Source organism: Blennius ocellaris (genome assembly GCF_963422515.1).
Source record: "Blennius ocellaris genome assembly, chromosome: 12".
Taxonomy (NCBI): Eukaryota; Metazoa; Chordata; class Actinopteri; order Blenniiformes; family Blenniidae; genus Blennius; species Blennius ocellaris.
The window spans coordinates 15,868,877-15,896,874 of NC_137661.1; the positions used below are offsets into that span (position 1 = coordinate 15,868,877).

The 27,998-nt window shown below is 42.5% G+C and overlaps 1 pseudogene across 1 annotated transcript; it reads left to right on the top strand.

Moving 5' to 3' along the window:
* Positions 1 to 27,957, top strand: LOC308137313 (guanine nucleotide-binding protein G(q) subunit alpha-like; annotated as a pseudogene). The gene is made up of 7 exons (XR_013937235.1): positions 1 to 298; positions 16,331 to 16,515; positions 16,685 to 16,839; positions 18,065 to 18,193; positions 21,000 to 21,128; positions 22,598 to 22,751; positions 23,609 to 27,957. The product of XR_013937235.1 is annotated as a guanine nucleotide-binding protein G(q) subunit alpha-like (transcript).
* The last annotated feature ends 41 nt before the right edge of the window (positions 27,958 to 27,998 follow it).

The following is a 27,998-nucleotide window of genomic DNA, read 5'->3' on the forward strand; positions in this document are numbered from 1 at the left end:
AGCAGCAGCCTCCGCGCGTCTCAGGCTGGATAGAACTTGTTGAAAACGGCCTGTTGCACATTGGGGAGGCTCGTTCGGTTGCTACTTTTCTGTGTGTGTGTGTGTGGAGCTGCAGCCCCGGTGACCATTGTCAGACGGGGGGCTTTTCCAGCTCATGCGGTGATGACTTTAGACTCCATGATGGCTTGTTGCCTGAGTGAGGAGGCGAAGGAGTCCAAGCGAATCAACTCTGAGATCGAGAAGCAACTCCGGCGAGACAAGAGGGATGCGAGGAGGGAGCTGAAGCTCCTTCTGCTGGGTGAGTCCGCGTTGATCGATCTCCCAATGTCTTTTTTTTTTTTTGCAGTGGAGCCTGGTACTGGTACTGGTAAAAAAAAAACAAAAAAAAAACACTGCAAGCCACAGACGCTCGAGCCTCATTACCGACACCACCTCAGCATTTGCTCGTGATGTGTCATGCAAGTCTTGAAATCTGTTGTGGCTTTTTTTTTTTTTCACTTAACTGTCTGTCTGATCGCCCAGTGGAGCCACTGATCCGGGGATGGAGGGCAAACCTGGGGCATTTATCCTGCCTGCTATCTTCTCTGTCTCTTCAAAAAAAGACCTCCATAGACTTCCATAACTTCACACTGCAGGTGTTCACTGTAGTACACTGAGGTTTTTTTTGTTTTGACATGGTTGTCACTGTTGTGACGGTCAATGAACCAATGTCAACACCCTTGACGTTGCTGATGAGGTTGATAACAACAGTGTTACTACACAATGCTGGGTGAAATTCTACATAACCACATTGCTAATGTTGCTTCCCTGTTGATGCTCTCACATAAAATATACACATTTCAAATCTGGAAATATCTCTTAAAGAGGTAAATGCGAACAACACACAGCAGCTATGACAACCTGGGTGATTCTAAAAGGTCAATTTTTCTAACCCAAAATACTTTAATTGTATTACAGGATGATAATATAGCTAAACTCTGAATATATATGTAAGTCTTGGGTTAATCAAGTTGACTGGCTTTATGGTTGAAGTACATTATTTTCTTTTTGAAGTGTGACTTTGGGTAAGTAAACATCCTAACCAGCTGTTATTTTTTTTTCTCTTAATAATGCCGTTTCATTAGCCACCTGCTACAGAACCTTGGATTTATCATGAAGAAACGTGTCTCAAATGATGAACAAGACACACTTTTAATTAAGTTTGCTTCAAGGGAGACTGTACTCCCTGGTTATCTAGTCTGGAGAAGGTCTTCACTGGGGCGGGCCACTTTGGGAAATGGCTCTTCTGAGAATTTTGCAGTACTCTTTATAGCTTTTCAGTTAAACTTGAAGTTCTGTGAGTTTTGATTAAACATGTTACCTGTAAGAGAGTGATCTCACCCCCCCCCCCCCCCCCACCCAGTTATCTCTCCGAAAGTAACCGTTGGGTTGTTGTCACATGACAAGGATTCAATATCTTGCTCAGGTAGAAGTTTGGAGTCTCAGGTTTGTTGTCACAGGTGACTAAAAACACACTTCCTGGTTTTAGAGGTGTGCTCATTCATAGCTGTGTCAACACAAGGCGATGATATACACGACGGCTTGGACGAAAGTATTGTTTTCCTTTCTCATTCCTCAAACAGCTCGTATTGATGAGTCACTGTGTCCCTCACAGAACTCCAGGGTAGTTGTACTAATGTTTTTCTTAAAACAAATCTGCATAATAAGGTTTTGCCTTTGTTTACAGATGGATGTAATCCATTTTATTGACTTGTACAGTGGACATTTGGCTTGGCAAATTCATCATGAAAAGAAAGACAGGTGAAATAAAGAACATTTTATTTAATAACAAAACGACATCGGCCGTCCAATGTAGCGAGGCGGTGTCTCTGTCGCCCAGATGTTACTTGTGAATTGGGCCTTGCTTGGGCTTCCCAGCCAGATGTTGAGAAGTTGAGTGTCTGCATTCACAGTCCCACCCCCTCCTCCTCAATTGTCAATTGTTTAAAAAAAAAAAAAAATCCTTATCTGACAAAAAGTTCAGAATTACAAAATAGCCCGTAGACCTGCCAATTTTTAAGAAGTTCCAACCAGGACCTGCAGGGTTATTTCCAGTGACTAACGTCTTAGTGTAGAAATTAAAAATCCCCACTCGTCACAAATAAGTTTTCCACTGTGGGCTGGTTATCTATTAGTTCAATGGTCTTCAGCCCCCAATTTTTTTTTTTTTTTTTGTCGCTCTGGAAGAAATACTCACTAGATAGAATCTCAAGAACTCTAGTGGGTGTGAAGGTGCAACGAGGTCTTGAGGAGTTTACTGAACATTTATCAGATCCTAGATCAGCTTGAGTTCAGGAGTTGCATGAGTCGGTTTGTGAAGCTGAACAAAAACGCTGCCTTATTTTAATTTCCATAATGTGATTCATTATTGTTTTGTAGTTTTGAAATAATTTCGAGCTATTCAGACACTGTTTTTCGGTCGTAACCAAGTGCGGACATTTCAGTTCAACGGCTTCACGTGCCTATCGTGTTCTAACAAACATTTAATTTAAGAAAAACAAAAAAAAAGCTAAATATTTTCCTTGGCTCACAGTCATATTTTGAAACCTAGCCTTTGTGTTTGGATTGCACAGTTGTTTATTATTTTATAGAGTCTTTGTTGATTGAATAAACATGTCTTGCTTGTGATATTGGAATTTAAATGCTTTTTTCAACTGCGTGTCAAACTAGGTCAGTCGGTACATTTGCATGTCGGTTACATTAGTGTCTGTAGCACAAAGCACTTTCTCCTCCAAATCGTTGCTACTGTATATGTGGAGAGTAGCGGAGTCATGTGAATATACAATTTTTAATTGTATTTTTTAGGCGTCAAGTTAGTGATGGCAGTGTTTTCGCTTTACTTTTGGAAAGTTGTGCCATGGTGGGGCGACCATTTCCTATAATAGTGGAAACGACTGAATTTCAGACTTGCAATTCTGATACAACTAGGACACTAAAACCCTCTTTTTTTTTTTCCCTGAGAAAATGACTCCGCTTTGACTTTCAAATTACAAGACGCATCATTCTAACTACATAGTATGGCCAGTATCCCTGAGGGGTCCCCTCGTCTACTTGGCTTTATGTGAAAATCCAAGTAGACTGGAGCAATTGCATGACCATATTTACTACAGGCATTTGGATATTTACACGCACGAAACGGCCGCTTGCTGCTCGTTGCGAGTTCGCCACGTTTTAGGCCAATTTGACACGCCTAATCTGCGCTGCGCTAAGGTCGTTATCTTGCGTGCCGGAGACGTCGCGTTACTGCCGGGCCTGAGAAGATAACGTGGCTTGTCACAACAATGACCTCGCAAAAGACATGCTTCCACTTAATTTGGTTGGAAGACACGCTTAAAGATTATGTAGAGCCTGAAAACGACGTGCAAGGAGGCAAAATGATAACCCCAGAGCACAACGTGGCTCACACTTCAGCCGCATTTCAAATCCAAAATGGGTGTTATTATAAGCTTCAAGTGCCTCTCAAGAAATTTCCGTATTTTTGAGAACGGGGTTTGAAATACTGAACTATAAGTTGTGCTAAATTTTTACAATTTTAACACTTTAGTTTGACTACCATCTTGTGAGATTTTACAAGAAATTATGAAGAAATAGGTTTTTTGAAATTGACATTTATTTAAATATAACACAAATTGTCAGAACATAATGTAGATCAAATTAAAAGATTATACGAGGATAATATAACTATTAGAAGTGAAGGTTTGACAAATGCTGGCATATAAACTGTACAAGGACTTTCTGATCTCTCTCTTCCTCATTTCAAAGTAAAAGCCTTTACCTCGCGCACCTCTGATCGTAGCATCACCATCTGATAACCGCTGTTTGCTCCTATAGCTGTTATAAACCAAATATTTTATTTGGAAATAAGTTCTCAACCATAATTTCCGATTTAGGGTGAGATCTCCGCATAATGTGAGCTCTGCCTCACTTATATTTAAAATATTATTTGGATGCGTTTGTCCAGTCTGCCATTGGACTGACTTTATTCAATGTGAGAGGGAGATTGATTTCATTGTCTCGGCAATAAAAAAAAGGATTTGGCTGAAGAGGGAATCGTGTTGCTCAGGAGGTCGTTAAAGCTTCGCCAGTGTCCAGGATGATGTCCGTCAATATGCAGTCCTTATTTGAAGTGGCTTTTCTTCGTCCCGCTCACGGCCAGTTTAACAGAATGCAGTCATGAACTGCGTTTTGACGATGTCACGGCTTCCATTTCCCTTGAAATCAACCGCAAACCCAAAATGTTCGTAGAACCCAAACCATACCTCTACTGACAGTCATTTTAAAAAAAAATCCAATAAAATAATCTTGTCCTCAAAAGCCAGCTTTCTTTTTTTAAGCTTGACCGCAGTAAGAATTGCTCGGGAGCTGGAAGCCATCCGAGATTGAAGATATGATAATCACCCCCACCCCCCCCCCCCCCCCCCCCCCCCCCCCCCAAAAAAAAAAACCCCCCCGCCATACCTCCAGCCTCAATTTTTACCCAGACAGCCGTAATGTTTTTTGACATATGGGAGCATCCTTGATGACATCTCAGTTATATAATGTGGAGCTTGTGCTCTCCTGAGGTTAGAGATGTGAACGTGGGATCGGGGGTCCGCAGGTTTGAATCCCAGCAGCTTCCCAGGCCCCGTGCTGTGGCAGCCCTCCTCCCCTAGAAATATACAATGAGTTAAATGTGGGGAGAGAGTTTTCCCCCAAGAGGGATCAATAAAGTATACAACCCCCAGTTTGACCATGTTGCCATGATTTGGCATGCAGAAAATATCTACTGGGTGAATTGCAAAATATCTTTCCATTCACTGGTTAGAAACACAGTCGGGCTATTTGTAGAAAAAACATTGACATTGTGCAGTTTTTTTCTGAGAAATTAACTGTAGGATGTTGAATCTGTTTACATGGCCGCACAAATAGTATAAGTGATCAGATAATTGATCCGACGCCTCTTCTGGCCGTTCAAAAATGCAATAACTGAAAAACGTAACCTAAAAAGTGATACAAGTCTTCAAAATGAATATTTTCAAAACGTAAAGCTAGTTAATGAGTGTGAATGCACATAGTCACTGAAGTATTATTTTGACATTAAGATGCTGCGTTCCTATTTCTAACAGTCCAAACTATTCGCTGTGAAAACGTATCGCATTATCATGTTTACATAACAGTTGGAATCATCTGACTCTGGAAATCTAATGATTCATTGATAAAACCTTAATGTGAGACCGAAACATTTTGTGGGTTGTCGTAAAGTACCGTTATTTAACGTTTGAGCTTTTGGTTCGAGACTGCTTTTTCACTTGACTGAAACCTGTGTACTACGGATGAAGAAACTATATGCATCAGTATTTATGCGCTGTGGGTGTCTTGTTTTATCGTAGTATTTACTCAATATAGACCCCTTTCATGCTTTTTCAGGGTCGTTTTCCTGTTTTCAGCTGCATGTATATATAGAGAGAGACCATCTTGATTCTTCTTGTATTATTTGTATATTTGTAATTTACTTGTGACTTCATAAATGACCTATTGAATCTGGAAAAACAAAAGTGACACCCAATAATAAGAACAAATGTATATCTGCGTGTAAACTTAATTACAAAATGCAACTTTTGTACATTAGTTCAATTCTCATTTGAGGATTGTACCGTGCTAAATTCCAAACTCCTCTTGAAAGCCTGTACTGAAATATGGTCACAGGGTTACAGTTGTTTGAAGCTCGCTTTGCAGTATTTGTACCTCTAAGGAACACTGGTGGTTTTGTCTTGACGTTTCAAGCGGAGATAATTATAATTTTTTTTTTTTTTGGCTGTTTATCAGCAACGGGCCGGCTTTCCTCTGTGGTGTGGTTCGCTAGTTGACGGTGGGAAAAGCCAGGGTCAGAGGAGCACTCTGCCGCCTGCTCTGGAGCTAATGAAAGTCACAAGTAATTAAATGTGTACAGCCAGAGCTCAGGGAGCTGTTGTTCCAGCCCCCCCCCCCCCCGTTTGTGTGGTTTTGTTCACTAACAAGGACTTTTTTTTTTTTTTCAGTGTTGGATTAACTGTAAGGGACACCATCTTAAAATACATAAATAAATGTGAGTTTGAACACAGAAAACCAAAAAAGATGGTCACAGACAGGTTGAGACCAGCTCCTCTGGTTATCACTATTAGGGCTCTTAATCGCCACTTCATGCCAAATTTCTTTCCTATAATAATCCTACATGTCTGTGTAATAGTAGTGTAACGCGCTACAGTTCCAAAATTGAGTCATTAATTTAGTTACTGAACAAAGCATTGCACAATAATCTGCATCACAACTGTCCTTTCAATTATTTGCATATAAAAGCCATCAAAATCGAATATTAAGCATGTTCCTCGTACACTGTTGTACAACGGTCTCTTGAACTCTCGTCACATGATTGACGAGTTCCCGTGGGAGAGATTATTACCTCAAATTTAGTTCAGCAAAGAGACGAAACCGCGATTGTGAAGGCAGTTTAATCTACAATTGAACTGCTCTTGAACTGGGATTTCAACCCGTTTTCTTTCGGTGGAGAATATATTCCCAAATGTATCATTATATATGAGGGTAGAAATTATGGAGGCCAGCTTAGAAAAGAAGGACACTTTAGCTGCGTTTTGCCTGTTTGTTTAGTCAACAACTCCTCCTTTGAGGGACTGCACTTTTAATAAACATCCAGGGTGCAATGTTTTGCATATATTGGGGAAAAAATTCAAGACGTATACAAATTGTATTCAGAACAACTTTGCCACCCAACTAATTTATGTATCGGCTAATTGCTGCAGTTGTGTACTTGTTTTCAAAATCCTAATGTTATGTTAAATCTTGTTATGAAAGCAGTTTGTATATCGGATGGATCCATGACCCGTGTTTGTTTATGACCTGTGAAAGTGCAGACCAATGCCTAGTTTCAAACAGAAACGAGGGCGTGGCTCACGACAACAGTACGAGCTGAAAGTGTTCATTCATAAATTTAATTTGTGAGGGATTGTGCCTGAAGTACATGACGAGTAGTGCTCTTATTGGGTCTCTTGGCCCCGCTGTTAGCCGCTGCTGAATGCATCGCCTTCGTTTGAATGACTTTTCTGAAGCTGTCGAACTCGCAGGCCACGCCCCCTCCCAGCAGCCACACATCTGTCGAGCGGCGTTTTAACTTTTCAACTGCGTGTCGTATTGCTCGCTTCAAATTATTTCCGAAATACATTTTTGCCGAATGGTTCGAGGAAAGTTTGTGTCTGGGCCGCAATGTTCATCTGGCTTCAACTGCAGGAGCCGACCGCCCTCGGCGATGCGTTCGGGGACATCGCGTGACTCCGACCCGTGCTACGTGCTAACACAGTAGCGAGGCTACGTGCTAAACACGATTTGAAATACGACTGATTACGGTCATTAGCAAGCTGGAACGTGTTTGCGGCACATTCCTGGTCACGTCCTCCTGGTGGAATGCGGAAGTAAACGAGTAAAATCTGGCACGCATAAGTTTGCGGCACCGAGAGACTACAGCCCGGACGGTTGGCATTGCCGAGCAATTTTTTTTTTTTTTTTTGACTAGAGGAAGCTTGCCGAAGGAAATCCATAATTTTGTTCCGCCAAACTTTCTTCTTGTTCTTACGGAGTATGAAATGGCCTTTCGGCTGATTGTCGCATCCTCCTCTTCAAAGATAAAGGACTTCCTCATCTTTGTGTCTTACCAGTTCAGCACCATTTTTCGACACAGTCTCCATGCTTCTCGGTTAGGTTGCTACTGACAACGGTTGTGCGCAAATTACGCCGCGCCTCGGGCAGAGGACGCGTAAAATTATCGAGGTCCTAGGACCTATGGACTATATCCATTAATGTGCTCGGTGCTCCCAACGGGCTGGCAGTATCTTGAGTTAATGGGTATTTGTCTTTTGGCAACACCCAAGGAGGTTTCATGCATGGAACCTACCTACGCCTATTATGATTTCTCTTAGTAAAGTCTTACTGTAAGCCAAGCAGATAAGCCCGGCCTGAGCCATTGTTGTTTGGTTCACTGTTGACTGCTGCCAGGGGCAACGGGCTTGGCTGGGTTTTTGGAGACAATATTGATGGGGGGAAAAAAAAAAAAAAAAATGTGTGTGCGTGTGCACATTGTGGCCCATCGTGGGGATGCCCTCTAATATCCCGGCCATTCTCACAAGCATAATGGCCCAGCTGAAGGCACATTTGGCAGCTGCTTTCCCGAATCCCAACTCCCACAACTGTACGTCTCGCAGCGCGGCCTGACTTCCAGCCAAGGTTGATAATACTAATCATCACCCACGTGAGCTTTATTTCCCGCAAATCTCAAACCGTTGCACTCTCGCAGCCTGACCTGGCATACCGGTGTGATTGTGCCAACTCACTGCTGATGGTTTTTTTTGTGGTTTTTTTTCATCTTGTCGTATTCCTACTGGTTCATATCGAGGTGGTTTTCTGCCCCGTGTGGAAATTGCCTGTACTCTCAGTCCCATTACATTAAGCAGCAAATTGTGTTTAAATGGATCCAACCCTTTCAGCCAGTTGTTCTGGCTGCATGTCACAGTTGCGTAAACATCATTACACTGTTCAATAAATTACAGCCAGGATACTGCTCTATTTTTTTTTTTTCCTGTCAACATGGTTTCAGTTATACCTTGTTGTCCTGAAAACCGCAGCAATGCTACATGTCTGACAGTGCAGCAGATTGCAGTTTTAAATTTGGTGAATATATTTGATCAGAATCATTGCCGGGCTCATCGGACTGTATAGATGAGTCATATGGAGACCATCCAGCCATCCGTGCCTACTGACCCGTCCACCCACGGAGTCTCAGGCCTCATTTGCATTTTTTTCAAAGTGGAACTTTTTGAAAACGCTCCATCCCCACATAAATATATATATATATACTAATATGTGTATTGTTCCCCTATACATCTCTCCCTGTGTTTCTGTTTATGTAAATATAGATTTATATAATTATCTATTTCTCCATGCATAGTTTCTTCTCTTGTGTGCAACTATCCTGACTGTCATGCCTGAAGTATTTGGGCAATGTTGAACTACTGTGATGACTGGATTTCTCCATGTGGGATGAATAAAGTCCGAACTTATCTCTTATCTTATCTTAAAAAGCATAAAAGTGAAACGTTTCTGAAACGCTCCTACTACGGTGGTAATAAATGGTTCTGTACATGCACGCCAAGGGTTCCTTTTATAATGAATGCGGTGTGTGCCGTTCACTCTTGAATTTAAAAGGGCTCCTCTGATAAAGTGTACATTTAACTCCATCATCTGGATCAGGGGCCCTCAGTGCTTTTTGCACCACGGACCAGTTTTAAGTAACATCATTTTTCCGGAGACTCGTATCAGGTCACGGACATAACAAACACGGTAAAGCGCATCATATCTAATTTAATTATCATATATGATGCAAATTCAATCACCTCTTATTGTGCACTTTCATTTCTGTTATCGTTGCGTATTTGTATAACACTACTCGTCATCGCGATGACTCATTTGAGTCCTGACCTTGTTTTCGTAAGCAATTTGTATTTCAACAGATTTTATATCTCTGTCGGATCACTGTTGCAACAACACATCATCAGTAGGCTAAAACTAACCTGTCTAATCCCAGCTCACATTCCCTATTAGTGGGTGAACCATCCAACTTTGTTTATATATATATATATATATATATATATATATATATATATATATATATATATATATATATATATTAACACTTTAATAGGATGGGCTGCAATCCCACACTGATACCACTTGATGAGCCCAATGCACAGTGGAAGCTTTCTGTAAAGGTGTTTTATATATAGCATTGAAGGTGCACTCTTATGGAATGAATGTTCCGTTTTTTTTTTTATAATAATACATTTTATTTGTCATGCACTTTACATTTGGTAAACAAAACTCCCCAAGTGCTACAATAAAAGCACATTTTAAAAGTATATGTAGATGTTAAGCCTTCAGTGGTCCGATACTTCTGACACGGTCATTTGTATTTTTTTTTCTGCTGTGTTCCTTTCTGTCATTCAGTTATTTTTCTCCGTCTCTCTCCATAGTCCAGGCTTGGCTGTTGCATCACCGCATGAGGGGTGAAAGTGAAAGCGTTAATCATCCAGGATGCTGATGAGTTAAATTTTAAGCCTTTTTATAGACGCAGCTCTGGTGAAACCGATTTGAAGTTCAATTAAAAGATGTTTCTAGTTAGATGATGTACCTTTCGAAGTTTTAGTCATTAGATAACGAGGTTTTATTTCATCCCTATTTGTATGTCTGCAGATCGTTTTCAAATTGCTTTGTCAGTCCATTCGCTCGCTGAAATCCACTCACTGTTGCTCTTTGAGACTCCTTATTTGTGCAACTTGTACAGAGCGATTTGATATGCTCAATGAGCTATCTGAAGTCTTTTTTTATTTTTATTTCTTTAGATTTGTGCACACTTAACATGGCAAAATGCTGCATGCTATTTTGGTTGTTTTCAGTGTGGACATTTTTAGAGTGCTTTCTGGGAGACTGTCTGTCCTGTTGTATCTCTATATTGTATTTTAAGTGGCATACAAAACCACAACACAGCCATTGAGCTATTATTCTAATGTATACGGCCTTCTTGATCCACTCCATGGCTGTACTGCCGTACAGCTATTCATTTTTAAAAAATGTTTTTATTTTTAGATAGATATGCAATCCAAAGCTCTTATATCTGGCACATGAAACTTTGGGTTTCACGTTAAGATATGAAGGCAAAACAGGTAGGTGTTAGTAGTTCTGCACTGTTTGTCTGGCGGCTCTCTTGGTTGAGCAAACTGATGACACGCCCAGAGTTTCAGCAGTTATGTGGCAGTCAGACCTGTGAAAGACTGCCAGGTCCTCTTCATGTCATCGCCTGCCTGGCTTGTTCGTACTGGCACACACGGCCCAGTAAAAGCCCTTGTTATGTTTTGTCATTTATCTGTGATCGGCGCCTCCGAACATATTGACTATTAACAAAAAAAAAAAAAAAAAGCGACGGCGATCAAAGCGGGTGGCATATTTAAACGTCGGCACTTCAAGGCACAACTGTGAAACTAAATCTCTTTCACTTTGTTAATCTTGATGTGTATGGTCATCCTCACGAACCGATGGTTATGTCTTGTGAATAACAAACGTTGGACGCAGTAGGCAATTCAGTTGCGCGAATTTCAAAAATTATCTCGTCAGGTTATCTGAGGAAATAAAACTTAAGCTTATTATCATAGTTATTTATAAACATCAGCTGAGGGTAAGTTCTCGGCAAAGACCAGGAAGAAGGGCAAAAAGTTGAATACAGATTGGATGTTGCACGTGGGACGACAAACTACAACACTTCTGTCCAGTTGGGGGGGGACAAAAAAAACCTCTGTTCAAGTTCAACAACCAAAAAAACCAGAATGATTAAATTGACATCTAAGTTCTTTACAAGGAAAAGTATGCCAGGAATCTTCACAAAGCTGAAATAGAGATGCTGTGGCTCCCACCCCCTCCTTTTTTTTTTTTTTTTTTTTTTTCCTGTTTCATTTTCTATCTCATCAAAGATCTGGATGCGCTTTATCAGTCCACTTGCTCTATACGTGCACATTCTAAACATCTTGAATCTTTAATCTCCCTCCCACTCGTTCCTTACAGTTGCCCTCTTAAAAAAAAAAAGAAAGTATTTGAAAAATGATGGTCATCCAGCCGGCCCGGCCTTTGAAGTGAGCGGATGAAGATGTAGCTGCGACTGCTGGGATGCAGACCGTTAGAATGAATGATTTGGAGGGTGTCTGGTTTTTATTTTCCTGGTGATTCAAAGGTTAGCCGTTTAGTTTTTTTTCAGTCTGAAGAAGTAACAAAGAACAAAAAAAATAGCTTGTGCATGAATACAAGTTTTGAATTTTAGATGTATTTTTTTTATTTTCTCCAGATGTTTAGACAAGACGTAATTTCTCCAGCAGGTCGTTGGGGCCTGTCAGAGTTTTGCCGCGGTCGGCAGCGCTTTGTGCACCTCTGATGGAATGATCGGGTGCAAGGAACCACCTCAACTCCTCCCTGTGAAGGAAAAAATAGTGGTTCTACTTTAAAAATGATCCCAGATGAATCGAGCTGTATTACTACTGTATTCATTTTTTTTTTTTTTTTTTAATATAGCACACTTCCTTCATACACTCAACAGGGATTATTTGGTCAAATACAAGTTGAGCAGCCTCCTGCATGTCAGTCTTTCACCAACACTGTGCTGAAGCGGACATAGCTTCCTGTTTGATGTGCTTAAAAAAAAAAAAAAAAGCTTTGAAAACCATTGAATCATTTACTCAGAGCATACATTGTCTCTTCCACTCGGTCAGACCTCCTTCCTGTCCCTCCTGTCTTTCTTGCTACTTATTCTCACATTTCACCGCGACTGTCAACGATCGTAACGGTATCGCTATAATCAAAAAAACCTCTGTCATGGCCTCCATTTGGCCTGACCCAATCAAATCTTATCAAGATTGTTCATATGTTATCCTTTTCTTTGTGAGTTCATGGTTATTTTTGCTCAATGACTGATTCTCATCAGTATGTGGTGGGGGGGGGGAGCGGCGTGAAAACATTTGGAACATATACGTCTTTGTGGAATATGTAACACAACCTTGGATCACTTTTCATTATGGAAATCGGTCAATTCAATCAGATTACACATAAAGCAGGCAGCAATAGACAATAACCTTGAACCACAGGTCAGAATGTTGCACAAACCCCAGCCTACGCCCCCCCTAAACATGTCTGATTAGTTTTCCTGCTAAAGACTCCCGGTTTTCAGGCCCGATAACTTAATTATGTGCTCAGTTGCAGCACATTTAACAGCATGTAAACAATCTGGCCCAATCCGGGCGTTACTCCTCAATACCACTAATGACACGCTGTCTGCACGATATGGAGCCTCCAGCATACGTTACTTCGTCTCGTTCTCTCGGGGGGGCAACACCAGTACTCCCGTCAAGCCTGTCGACTGCCGTCAGTCAAACACACACCAGCCGGGTTGAAGGGGTAAATAGGGGTTTTTGTTGAGTTTTGTCGATCTCACTGAGCCCATTAGCATAATATAGTAAGCACGCTAAAGGCAGGCCTCTAAATATACTGACAACCTGAGAAATGTGGGTTCAGTTTCACCAGACTTGTCTCGTATGTAATTTTATTAAAAAAAAAATGTTCACCCAAATTCTTTTAAAGGGAAAAACACATTCTTAAAGAGTTGAATGTAATTCTCATACTGGCTTCTGTGATTGTTAAATTCCCAGTGGCTGACTGGAGAGTAATAACGGAGGATGTTGTGGGATTTAAAAAAAAAAAAAAAAAAAAAAGGGAGAAGAAAATGGTAAAAAGTTGCAGACCTCACTGTGCTCTGGCCACACTGAGGCCTTTCTGCTGCTGTTTTCTGCCTTGTGCATTTCTGCAGTTGCCATGGGAACTAGCATTACCCCTCAGGAGTAGCTCCCGCTAGTGTACAGTTGCTTGTCCGTGAGAAAAGGCTTCTTCTGGGGTTTCCAGTTCGGCAAGAGAAGCGGCTGGATCTGTTGAACTAAGCTGATCATGCCTGCAGGACATACCGTTCTCCTCTGGCGGTATGTGTTAAAAAAAAACGACACCATTGCGCGCTTTGCTTAACAAAAGCTGATATGCTCACTGCTTGTCTTGACTCTTTATTTCTTTACTTGTCAGTTTGAAGCTTCCTCTCCAGGCACCTTATCAATGATCAAGAAAAAGGAAAGGCTGTACGATGGCTATTCCTTATTTTTTTCCCCTCCCCCCCCTTCACTCTCTCTCTCCCTCTCTCACTCCTTTTTGTTCAGTTTCTAGGTCGATGAGAACGAGAATTCTCCAATGCCATGTCTCCACAATTGCTATTTATGTCCCTCTCTCAAAGACATATTGTATGAAAGGGAAACTCCAATGCCTGACTTGCTTTCCACAGACAAACTTTGTGTCTTTGGGGCACCAGCAGTGCTCGGGGCTCTCCGTCACTGTACATTCAACCGTGCTAGTTCGCAAGCGATAAACTTTTCTCCCGCTATCCCTCGAATACAGTGCCGCTTACTTTGTTATTAAATAGTTTGTGCCGAATCACGTAAAGGAAACCCCATTATCTGATCCGCCATGGGTTCGTTTCTCGTTCCGCCTGTATTCTGTAATTGAACTCGCAGATCCACCAGCAGCACATATTGCCACAATATGTTTAACTCGTCTCTGCATAAATAATCCCTCAAAACACGTTTTGTCCATTTTCAGTCCGCGCCAACCAGACACAAGTACGACATGCTAACTCGACAAACGTTGTCGTCGTCATCTGAGAATGTTTGCTCTGGATGCACGATGATATCGACACATACAATCAATAGGCAAACACATTTAACGTCTTCATTTACACCTGCCTGTCCCAAATGTGGGTTTTCCAAAGTTGATCGATCCTCAAAGTAGTCCTTAAACAACATTCTGATAATCACTTTTGTTTCAATTCAATGGTAGCCGGTCGTAACGATCATATATTTGAGCACAAAAGGTGGTTTACGCAAACCTTTTCGGCACAGATCCTTTTCATTTGTGCCAGTAGATCATACGACTCTCCACTCCTCACCGTGGATTTGAGCACACGAGCAGATTTCGGCCAAACACAAATGGACTATATATAAAAAATACCATACCAAATATGCAAGCAAGAACTTGTGGGATTTCGACCAACGCTGTAACTTTAGCCACTCGTTTTCCCTTCTGCTTTGTTGTACGACTGTCACTGTCAGCTGCTTTCAACATGCTCCATTCACAACACGCAACTGCTTTGTATTTGTCATGACATTGGAACCTTCTGTGAAGGTTCAGTGAATAATGGATTCCAAAACGGTTGTTTCTGGAACTATATATTTATGTATACACACACACACACACACACACACACACACACACACACACACACACACACACACACACACACACACACACACACACACACACACACACACACACACACACACACACACACACACACACACACACACACATCCCCCTCACCGGAGACTAGGAAGAGTGACTCAGTCTACAGTGCCGGGATATAAGGAGATGGGCGGTGGAGAGCTGGAACAGGGTCATAAAAGAAGAAAACGAGTGGTGGAGGAGGAGAGGATTATGCTTCGGACAGGGAGGGCTGCAGACACGCGGTGAAACGGGAGGTTGAGGGGCCGATCAGGCTGCGACCTGCTTTGTTTCAACGGTTCCTGTTGGGTCGACGACCACAGTATACAACAAGCTCTTGATGCTTTCATGGTGACGGGGACATCTCCTCAGCCCGGAGGTCGTCTTGCTCATAGAATATGCCCATATAGACATAGAGACCCTCGGCTGTGTTCTTTTATACAGAATACAGCCGGTTTAACAGGGACGTTAAAGTGTGTGTGAGATCGAGACCGGGGGTATATTTCGGTATATTTCTTCAAATATTTCTATTTTCTTTTCCCCCCAACGCTTGTGTGCATATTCATGATGACCGATGCAGAAAAGCAGGCGTGCACTCGTTGCACCCGGTGCTTTGTTGAGTTGAGGCGAGCCATGCAGCCCTCGTTCGGTCAGCCAAGCCTCTGTGGTCGTTTCTGCCAAAACAATCATTACATGGCATTGTTACATTTCACAGGTCGGGACAGTAGAACCAAGATGACAATTAAACCCACAAGCATCTCTTCGTATATTTTGAGATATTATTTGAGTTCTTATCTTCGGGCCTTTGAGATTGCGTCAATATAAAGTGCATTACAAATATATATTTGTATTATTGCGATTGTATATATTGTCTTATTACTATTATCGTCTATAATCCCCTGTGCTTTGTTTGGATAAGTGATATATCATGATCAAATCAAAATTGCATAACTCCTCAGTCAAGTGAAGAGACCGGACTGGTGTTGGAGGTCTGGATCGTGGCCCGAGGGCACGGGAGTGCAGATTTTTTTTTTCACGGATGTATCGGCACCAGGGCGTAGGTGGCTAGACGCGGTCGGCATGTTGCAATGACCGACCAATTTATTACCACAGGAATACGGGCTATGTGCAAAGAGGCCTTTTTTTTGAGCTCGTCACTGTCGTGCTTGGTTGACCAGTGGAGAGCAAGAGTCCTTTATATTTTACCTCTCACTTTGTTCTTGGAGCAACACATGCATTTACATTTGCTCTTCTCTCCACTTGGTAACCAAAACTAGACTCTTCTACACGGTTGCTTCTGTGAAAACCCACATTTGTTACGATCCTACGATTGACCGTCGGCGTCTTGTCTTCCTGTCAGGTACTGGAGAGAGTGGCAAGAGCACTTTCATCAAGCAGATGAGAATCATCCACGGGTCGGGCTACACAGACGAGGATAAGAAAGGCTTCACGAAACTGGTTTATCAGAACATCTTCACCTCGATGCAAGCCATGATCCGTGCAACCGAGACCCTCAAGATCCCCTTCAAGTATGAGCAGAACAAGGTGCGTACTGTCGGGGGGAAGAATCTACTATCAGTTTGAAATGTTCGGATCGTGTAAGGTCGAGCGCATTTATATTGAGTAGCTGTGGCAAATTTCAAATGTCACGTTTCTTCACTTCTATTCGTCACAATAATTTCTTTTGTTTTTTCGCTTTTTTTCCTCCTTTCAGAATAATGCTCTGCTGGTGCGCGAGGTGGACGTGGAGAAAGTTTCGTCCTTCGACCAGCCCTACATCAGTGCGATAAAGACGCTGTGGACAGACCCTGGCATCCAGGAAGCCTACGACCGCAGAAGAGAATACCAGCTCTCTGACTCAACCAAATAGTACGTCTCGTATTCTGCCACGGTCACCGCTCGTTTCCTTTCTCATGAAGAAAGTGTTTGGTGGAGTCCAAAACCTTTTTTATCGGCACACCTAAATGCACTCAAATGAACTGGAAAAGGCTCTCGGGGATGGGGGGGGGATATTGGCACGTTTATAAATTATACTACTAATAATATCGAAGGTACGTTGAACTATTTCAGGCTCGTTCTAAACCTCAAGGTTTGAAAGAAATCAAAGCCAAAGTGTGTTATGATGTGTCTAAACATTGTTACTGAATGTTTATGTAATATTGCCGTTTGATTATATTGCTGCATGTGCCAAGGTTTTTTTTTTGTGTGTGTGTATTTGACTTCAAACGATCGCTTGTGTATTTTGGGAAACCATTTGTGCATTCGGTCTTTTACACTTTGAGATCGTTGGTTTGTCTACATGTCCTTTTCTGTCATATCCCACCCCTCCCCCTCCCCCTCTCCCCCCCCCCCCCCCCCCCCCCCCCCTTTCACAGTTATCTTAACAGTTTAGAACGAATAGCATTACCGGGCTACGTCCCCACACAGCAGGATGTGCTGCGGGTTCGAGTGCCCACCACCGGCATCATTGAATACCCGTTTGACCTGGAGAATATTATCTTCAGGTACTGGTGTCAAGCGCTGCCGTCGCCGACCGGCAGTTTGGAAACCCGCCTATGCCGCTATCGCCATCTTCCCTGTGCTGCACGGCAGGGCTCGGCACTTTTAACACTTCCCTGATGGTATGCTCTCAAAGACTGGCCTCAAGAATGGGCTCAAAATATTGCAAAGGCAGTCTTTTTTTTTTTTTTTTTTCCCCCTCCGTTTTCTTTTGAGTGCTACGTCACCTTTTTGGCTCCCAAGTTGTAACATATCTGCTTTTTTATTTTTTTATTTTTTTAACTTCCAGACCTTCAAATGCTGAGCATTTCGACTAAGAGTTGACTTTAAAACGGTGAATTGTTTTGTCTTTGAGAGCTGTCATCAAAGCTCAAGCTGAATCTTCTAAGAGGGCACTTTTGGGGGGGATGGCGGTTCGAAACATCACGTAATCCCCTCGCAGCTCTCGGGAATCGTCTCTGGTTACATCTGAACTGATGCTCGCGCTTTCGGAGGGGGGGGGGATACGCTTTACCTGCAGTCATGCTTCACTTTCTCTCTCTCTCTCTCTCTCTCCTCCCTCTCTCTTGTCTTTTGTTGTCCTTCCCGTCTCTAGCTATCTAAGTGATCTGGATCGCATTGCCGAATCGTCCTATCTACCAACCCAACAGGACGTGCTTAGGGTTCGAATCCCAACTACTGGGATTATAGAATACCCTTTCGACTTGCAAAGCATCATTTTCAGGTAGAAGACCACCGACGGTACTTTTGACTAATCCCCGTTTGCACTCCACTCCCTCTAAAAGTCTGTCGATATGCTTCACCACATGTTTTATGTGCCCATTTGTGCATAAAAACACAAAGTCTGATTGTGTTTCTTTTCCATACTGTCACTTACTGTGCGTTTTATTGTGAAATTCTAAAATCAATCTATAAATCCACTGACAGAAAAACCAATGTGAATTTTTTTTTTTTGATAAATAGTTCACAGTTTAGTCCGCTCCGGCTGCTCTGATGTCATTAGGTGAAGATTAGTATTACAAACACTACCCAGGTCCAGGTTGCTATGAAATCAGAGGTATGCTGAACGAACGACTGCAGTATCCTGTTAACAAATAAACTTTCATCCACAATTTAGTCTAAAACCAGCAACTCGTCTCTACATCATACCGTCAGAAACGGCTGTCTTAAGTTTTCAGAAACAGGAAATGAGTACTGTTCTGTTGCTTTGAGATTGATGAAAACTATTTTCTTTATGACGGGAAACATTTTTGGGGGGGTTATAGATTTTCGACCCTTTTTGGGATTGTACATTTTAGGGCCATTTTCTTGAATTTCAACAAAGGGAAGACGGGCTGGTCGTGTGGAGGAAGACTGCAGGGTAACGACGCACGTCAAATGTTATTTGCTGCATCACCTGATGGAGGCTTGTAGTTTCCATCCTAGTTGCTGGTCTCTTGTAATTATTTAAGTACCTACTGGATCCATGTTATTTGCTTGATTACAGTCTGATTTTCACATAGTGGCAGCCGGTTGAGATGAATGGGTTGTAAAATAAAATAATGCGGATATATAGTTGAGCTTTTCGAGGATTCTGACACTCCACAGTCTTCATTTGTGAGCAGGACATGAAACAAAGACAGTCTTAGGACCCAGCGGCAGTGTGAAGAGTGGCTTTGCTTCCTCCTTTAAAAAAAGAAAAAAGAAAACGCTAGAGATGGACCTAGGGAACAAGAGCGATTACAGAGGAGTGCAAATCGATAGGAAGCCATCATGTCAGCCCCCTCCTACGCTTGGCAAGGCTCGAAATAACTCCGCTTGCAATGAGGCTGCGTTGAAGAGGTTCCCAGCAGCCCCTGCTGCCGATAGCTGATAGGCTCGACGCCGCTTGGCTGGCGCTGCTGATGGTGAATCATTGCGCGCTCTCAGCGACATCGGGTTTGTGCTCTGAAACCGAAAAAGATAAATATGAAGTGGCGAGGTGTCCCTCTCTAAACGAAAGACGAGTGTTGATGAAAGACTCGTCCGAATGTAATGATTAGACATGAGAGTGGGCCGTCACTTTTCTGTAATTAAACATGGAGGGGGGGGGGTTTGATGTTGGATGAGAAGGCGCTCACCCTGGTAGCGGGCAACAGTCACATGTGGGACCATTTAGCCTCGGCTTGCTTCTCCACAGCTGCACTAAGTCGGCCTTTCATTGACAAACGTCTCCCGCAGACTTGTCCCCTTGTGTCTTGACAGGCTTTTTTGAAGTCGCAGGAAAAATGTTTCACTTGGTTTTATCCAGTTTAAGGCCGCTTATGGAACCAAGTGTGTCAGTCATCCTTATTAAGGAGGAAAAGATTGTCGGATGTGTCGGGTTTATATTAGTTTAGCTTGGTCTCTGTAGGTTTGTCGATGAATGTCTGTCCCTTCTTCTGATCACAGTTCAAATGTTTGATGGATTATTATGCAGGACGGCGAGCGGTTTATTGTGATGTCAGGAAAGTTGTGTTCGGTGTTCACGCCACCCTGCATTCCTATCATCATCGTTCACGTTTATCATTAAAGATAAATGTTAAAATCAGTGGGGGAAAACTACTCATTCATCCAGGAATTAAATTACAGTCCATACACTGCCTTATTTAGCCTTATTTTTTCCCCTTCTGCCATTCTTCCTCTCCTCTGCCCTCTCTGCTGCGTCTACATCTCTCACGGTGTCTTGAGAGCACTTTGAAACGAGGGTTTCCCTCTATTTGATGGACTCTCCTGCGTCCGCTTCACAGAAAAACGGGAGAGAAGAACTGCATTGTTCGTTTTTGCACACATGCACTTCCTTGTAGTTCTCTTGCTTCACCTCGGTGAAGGGGTCGCTCCGCCTCCGCGGCGTTTTCATGCTGCATTTTCTAATTTCACCTTTCCTCTGTTTATATATTTGCAGCCCAGTGCAAACGGGGTGTTTAGCTTGAACCACGCGAGACCCGTTGGATTTTAATTGGAACCTTGGTCGTCTGTCGTAAAGCTTTTACCACACGAGTTGTAACGGATTGACTAGTTATAACACATTGACGTAAAGATGAAGCTTTGTGTTTCCAAAACATACAAACATTTAGCTTTTTTTTATTTCAAATTAAACACCTCTTCGCACACACATGTTTTCCTGAAGAAAAAAAAAAGGGTTTTTTTTTATTCTGAATTTGCACTGATTTTTGCCGTGACTTTGGCAGAATTGTTTTTTCAGAGTTGACACTCCCAGCCCTGGGGATTGAGTTCTCCATTTTGGATCAAATGATCTCTAATACATGTAATGGAATCGGCTTGTATTTTTTTTTCTTTTTTCCCCATTACATGTTTATCCTGGCTTTTTGTGTAATACATTTGATCAAATTCACACCCAAAGTCATTGCAAATGTGTAAACGTGCATAAGAGGAAGCTCCTCTGTAAACATAGCATTTGAAAATTGAGCATTAAAAACATGCGTATTTCAGCCAAATGTGGTTTTTCCTCCATTTTATGTGATTTCTTTTTTTTCTCTGCTCATCGTCTCCTCTCGCCAATGTCCGGTCAGGATGGTGGATGTTGGAGGTCAGAGGTCAGAGAGAGGAAGTGGATCCACTGCTTTGAGAACGTCACCTCCATTATGTTTCTGGTGGCGCTCAGCGAGTACGACCAGGTCCTGGTGGAGTCTGACAATGAGGTAAGTCACTGAGAGCTGCATTTCTGAGTTGTTCGGCTTTAACTTTAACCCTTATTATAAGAAAAAAACAAAACTTTAAGCCGTAACTTAAAGTCTTAACATGCGATAAAACTGGCTTGATACATGGCGGCATGGAGAATTGAATGTGGTCACTAATGATTACTGGATCTCGATGAATCTTAAATAAACCTGTTCTTAAGTTAAGCTCCACATATTTGTCCCGGTCGAGATTTCAGCCGTTTAATTTTTTTGCTTTTGATCAAATGTGATCAGCTGCACCTGAACCGCGTCAAAAAAAAGAAACACCAGTTCATTGCAAGCCGCTTCACACAAAGACGAGACTTTACTCTCTGCGACAAACAGCCAGTGTAGTTGTCTGGTCAAAGATTCAGGCTCTTAGTTGGTGTAGATTTGCAGCAGTTTCACTACAATGAAAGGTAACAACACAAGTGCTTGTTCGTTTTTTTATTTTAATTAATTTTGGCAAGCTTTCATTAAAATTGTTGCCTTTTATCATACAGACTGTAGCAGTCGGTCCTGTAAATTTACATAACGTAACGGCGTTATTGAGTAACCGTCAGCTGTGACAAATCCAGTTGGGAGTTCAGGCGGCACGGCGTGCAGAGATAATCCTGCAGTGACGACGGCCTCAGACTCGGGGGGGGGACTTTGACCCTTCACACCAGTCAGACCATGACGGGGAGTGTTTCTAAAACATCTTTGATTTCATCAGGTCGCAACTGGCTGGGGTAATAATGGGACTGAACTGTTGGGAGTGACAACAGCAGTTTTGATCCGCGAGAACAATGATTTTAACAGCAGCCTTTATTTCAATGACTTTCCTGATTGGAGGTGCGCTTTACCAGTTAGTTTCAGGAAGTGAATCTTGGATCCGACATGAGGCTGGGTTTGAACTCATTCTCGTGTCTGGGAAGGTTGATTGTAGTGCGGGAACTTCCGATTGTCTTCATAATCGTTTTCAGGGTTCTTGAAGTGTTTGAGATGATACTTGAAGGGCCTTTGGCTCAAAGCCTAAAAATTCAAGTGTAAATCTTTTTGTTGTTTGGCTCCTCTTTTTAGCTCCAAGGCATAAAAAAAAAGAAGTAAAAACTCAATCAATATTAAGATTTATGAAACTTGAATCAGGAAATTGCAGTTAATACGATGCGCAGTGATGAAACAACTGTTAAAATAGCTGATTAACCTTCTGCTGATTGTTGCAGTTGAGACAGATCTTCATTTCTCCTTCAGTGTTTCTCAGCTTTGTCAAAATACCATCTAACTTTTTAACCTCCTCAATTTTAACTACTCGGTATTCGTTTGGCAATTTTGCTCACAAATCCCCCCCCCCCCCCCCCCCCCCCCCCCGTCTCCTCCGCTGTTTCGAATTTGCCCTCAGTGCCTTTTGTTTCATATCCAGACTCCCAGCGGCCTGACGTTTTGTTTCTCCTGCGTCATTTCCCCGTTAGAACCGTATGGAGGAGAGTAAAGCTCTGTTCAGGACCATCATCACATATCCCTGGTTCCAGAACTCCTCCGTCATCTTGTTTCTCAACAAGAAAGACCTGCTGGAGGAGAAGATCATGTATTCACACCTGGTCGACTACTTCCCGGAGTTTGACGGTAATTCCAACCCCTCTCTGTTTCTCTTTCTTTCCGGTTTAATTCTCGATGAAGCGTTACTCTTCAACACTGGCGACCTTTGAGTGTTTGACTCTTGCCATCGGTCACGTTAACTGGTTGATAACTGCTGTATGAGGCACACAAAACCAAGCTGGACGTTTACCTTTCTTTATAGTAGTCACATTTTCCTTTAGTTCTCTAATATAAAGCAAGACCGGTACACTACTAATAGATTTGTTAATAAAGGGGGCCCTCCTGTGGTTATAACGTGTATTACTACACTTACTGATAATACCTTGGAACTTCCAGGCCTGCTCGCGCTTCTCTGTTGACTTGTTTAAGTATATATATATTTTTTTTTTATACAATATGTAAGAATTTCACAAAGCGACTGCAGTAAGCTGACGGTGTGCCTCTATTAAAATGAAAAGTGACTAAAACTGTGATTTACAAATCGTGCAGGAGACATGAGAGGATGGCGAAGACGTTTTTTGGGGAGGTCACAGCAGGGCAAACTTAACCAGAGGCAGTCGTCCTTAATACCGCTTTATCCAACATAAAGTAGCAGGAGGATTGAGTTGATCCATCTATGGAGGCAGACAGGGTGCACCCAACACACACACACACTCACACCTGCAGGCACATTAAGTCATCAGTTGAGCTCAAGTGCACCAGTTTGAAACAAGAACTCAAAGTCAAACTCAATTTTGTTGACGTTTCTTTCTCCTTGAATCGGTTTCGAAGCCGTAAATAAAAGGTGCGTGGCGTTTCAAAGGGGGGGGGGGGGGTGTCTTCGGGAACGCCTGGACCAGAACCTTTTCAAAGTGGTTTTTTTTTTGCGGTCTTCCGTGTCCCAGGCCCTCAGCGGGACGCCCAGACCGGCCGGGAGTTCATCTTGAAGATGTTCGTGGACTTGAACCCAGACAGTGATAAGATCATCTACTCGCATTTCACGTGCGCCACCGACACGGAGAACATCCGCTTCGTCTTCGCCGCCGTCAAGGACACCATCCTGCAGCTCAACCTCAAAGAGTACAACTTGGTGTGAGGAAACGGGAGGGGAGGAGGGGGCGCGAAAGCGAGCAAAACACCCGCCGTTCCCCACTCGCACCCGGCGCCGGGTCCTGAAACACACACACAATCTTGCATGACACATATTGACGCTCCAAAGAGGCGAAGCGTCTCCCCTCGCCTCACCAGACCGACACGGTCCACGTCCGGAACCCCAGCTTCACTCGCATCCCCAGTTTTGAAGAAACGGTTATGTTTTGTGGGTTATATTACTTGCTCCTTCTTGCACATGAACACACATTTGAATATAGCACTCACTCCATCTTTTCTCTTTTTTTTTCGGGGGGGGGGGGGTTGAATTGTTTTTTTTGTTGTTTTTTTTTGCTTGGATGCTTCTCCGCGAGCTCCGGGATCACAATAGTTTCTCGACACTACATTATCACTAGCGCTCGTGGGTTGGAGGTGGCTGAACTCAAGGTTCTAATGGACAAAAGGGCTCCCGCCCCCGTCCTCGTTCAACCTGCGACGACACTACAGCACGAGGACCGGAGGTCAGGCTGCCGACTGTGAACTCTGCTCATCTGCGAAAAGGGTAAACTAATTACAAAGCGATGGAGACGTATAAGCAGGCAGTGCAGGGAGGTACGTGGTTTCCATGCGTCTTGAATTGCTTCTTTGCCCCCCCCCCCCCCCCGAATCTGTTTAACTCTTCCCCAAATCAGAGTGCAATGGCTCCGTTGAATGTAAATAAACGTTTTCATTCTGCTCACTGAGACTGAGGGCTGCACAGACGTGGAGATGCTCCCCCCCCCCTCAGCCGGTTCCAATTGAACGGACGACTCCTTATGCTCCGCCCTTTCATCTTAACCACACGACACGAGACAAAGCGCACACGACGACAAAACACTACTGGTATTTACACACTGTGCGTCGTTTCCCAACCCCGGATTCTTATTGCCAAATTAGAAATGTCCATGTTTTTTTGTTGTTGTTTTTTTTCTTCCTGTAAATGAAATTGCATTGCCAGCGTCACGTTTATCCACGACTTTGTTCCGATGCATTAAAAGAAAAAAGGAAAAAAAAGCGAGATCTTTCCAGACTGGTATTCCCAAACCCCAAGCGAGAGTTTTCTCTCCCGTTATATCATTCAGTCCAAGTTGACCTGCTTGAACGTGCACAGTCATCTGTATCACGCGTGGAGCCGTACTGTGATTTGTTTTTGTTTATTTTGCTCGTTCGTTTCCTTCCAAGATGAGGTTGCGTTTTCCCCCCGTGCACAACGTGACGATTCCAGACGAGCGCTGCCAAAAGTTAGCTCCGGTCACGATCGTCCAAACGGCTTCTCTCCGTAATCGCCTTTTTCTTTTCTTTTTTTTTTTGCCATGCTTTTTTGACCAACATTTGATAAACTTGTCACAGATAGCAAGGGAGTAAATAGTTTTTTTTTTTTGTATGTCTAATTTATCAATCGAAATCTTAAGTGTTGTCGATACAGTAAGAGAGACTTCCTCCATAGTTTCAGCTCTAAAAAAAAAAAAAAAAGTTTTTCCAACCATAGAGATCGGAGGAGTTTTTATACTACTGTAAAATATCAAAACTATTTTATGGACAGGTGTTCTATCTTTCTAATGATACTTCATATTTTTAGTTGTTGCAGTTCTGATGCTTGACATAAGGAAAACCGTTTCCGTTGTCAGGTTTGTGCTTCATGCAAATAGGAAAATGAAAATATATATATATAAAAATACTTGGTGGTAAAATATTTACTGTTTGAGGATGCTTGCATTTTCTTTTCTTTTTTTTTTTTTTCCTTTTTAAAAGGATATGCGTTTTGGTTCTTTGGTACCAATCCCATATCGTGCGTCTTGCCTGATAGTGGTTTAAATATTCCATGGGGGCTGAGAGTTGGATAGGTGGCCATTTTTTTTTTTGTCTTCACAATGTAATTCAGGTAAGTTTTTCATAACTCCTCCATCACAAGGGCTACTCTTTAGCAGCTTTGGTAGACATGAAAGAACTCTTATGAATGGCGTAGAGCGAAAGGTGCAATTAAAGAAAGAGAAGAAGAAGAAAAAGATACGCACGAGTGAGTCAAAAGCTGTGTTGATATATTGTGTAGAGGGCAGGCTGCCGGTTCTGTGAAAGGGGGAGGGGGGGGGGGTGGGGGGGTACAGCAGTCCACAGATGCCTGCATGATATCCCTGATGGAAAGTCTGGCAGCTGTTTGGGTCTTTGTTCTCTCTTTTTGCCTTCAGAAGAGGCAAAGCGGCTCCCGTTGAAGCGAGTGGGATTTCCCAGGCGATGTTTATTGTCTCCTATCCGTTGCACCTTATATACCACCTTTTGGCTGCACTCATAACTTATGTGCCAATCGTCCGGGTTTTGTTGTTTTTTTTTTTTTGTTTAAACTCCCCTCCCACCACGTGCTTCTTGCATATTTGCCTCTCCGCCGGTAGTGTTCCCGCCAGACCGCGGAGACATTCTGACCTCTTTGTGCACAACCTAAAGATTCAACGTCAGACGAACCCACTCTGCTTTGAGTTTCACAAAGAAAATTGACGTTGGCCGGACTTTGACGGCGTAATCTGCACACCTGACGTGCGCGCGTGTCTCTCGACACGTCCTCGGGAGGATTGATGCGCGTTTGTGCAAATTTGTGCCACACTTTTCTAAAACTCGAAAACAAACACTATTATGTTGCAGAGCTCAGATGTAGTTTGTTGGAATCTATCATCGTGTTCCGGTTCCCCGAATCGGTAGTTGAAGGCCTTTTAATGGTCCCATGTAAAAAACAAAACAAACGTGTTAATCTCACTTCTAGATTGTTCATCCAGATCTCTATCTACCTTATTTAGGTTTGTTTGTTTTGAACAGAAACGATGTGCCATGAATTCGTAAATTAAACGGTTTGGCATTCGTGATGTATTCTGTGTTCACACGTGGGATGAGCCGGCAAAATCAGTTCTTTTAGGATTTTTTTGAGGGAGCGGGGGTATCCAGCAAAATGTGTCGGCACAACACTAATGGCTAACGGCGTGTTGCTCAATGCCTTTTCTCTGAGTCACACAGCTGCACTACCAGCGATCCCTGCAACCAGGGCAAGCTGGTTCAGTCCAATTAAATCTGTTCCAACGCTTGTTTTTTTTTTTTGTTTGTTTGTTTGTTTTTTTTTTTTACTGCGTTTGATTTATTCAAAATACTTTTATTACAGGTTTGTTTGATGATACAGTTCAAGAACTTGGTAACAACTCAACCCAGGGGGTTTTCATGGTAGAATTTGATGGCGAATAGTGCTGATTGACTCTTAAAATAATGGTTTCCAAATTTTACTTGAAGCCTCAGTATTAATATATTTATTAAAAAAAAAAAAACAATTTAAACTTTTGTCAAGTGAAGGTACAGAAAATGTATTTTGGTAGCTTTAACAGCAAGTGAGTGTATGAAAGTGCTGCGTGTTTACGTCTGCCACCCCCCCCCCCCCCCCCCCCCTCCCCTCTCTTTGGTTTGACTGTAATCATTTCCCTGGGTCGAAGGCACTGAAACTGCACCACTGCAATGGGCCTGTACTCTTGCAACTTAGATGTCCATACAAGCTCGCGTGCATGTGTGTGTGAGTGTGTGTGTGCGCGCGTGTGTGTGTGTGTGTGTGTGTATGTGTGCTTCCTTGATGGCTATTGCTTTTCTTGAGGTCGATTCTTGTCCGAGGGATTGCCGTACAGTGATATTAAAAGCTATCTGCATCTTGTATTTTCTTTTGCAAGGTTGACACACCTTAACACTTGTATTTAGGACCACTTAAGATAACAAAACTTTCTTTTTTTTTTTTTTTTTTTTTTTAAAGGACTTAAAATAAACTTTGTGTAGTGGTGTACAAATTGAAAGTATTGTATTTTTCCTTGATTTTTCTTTCTTTCCTTCTTTCTCTTTCCTTCTTTTTTTTTTTTTTAAGTATACCAAATGTAAATTCTGTACAATGAGTGTGCCAATCCCCTTTCTTTGTAAAGCCAGACTCTTTAACAAGTGCCAATGTTGTGAAAAATCAGAGGGCCTGTGAATTTCATGGTCCGGTTTATAAATCAAACACCAAGTATGTGATTAATTAACAAAAAAAAGCAAAAAAAAAAAGGACAGTTTTATTCTATATTTAATATTAATGATGAACTGCTGTTTTTAAGACGAAGGTCATTTTAATTGCATGTGGTTGTCAGGTTGGGGAGGGAGCGGGTGGGTGAGATA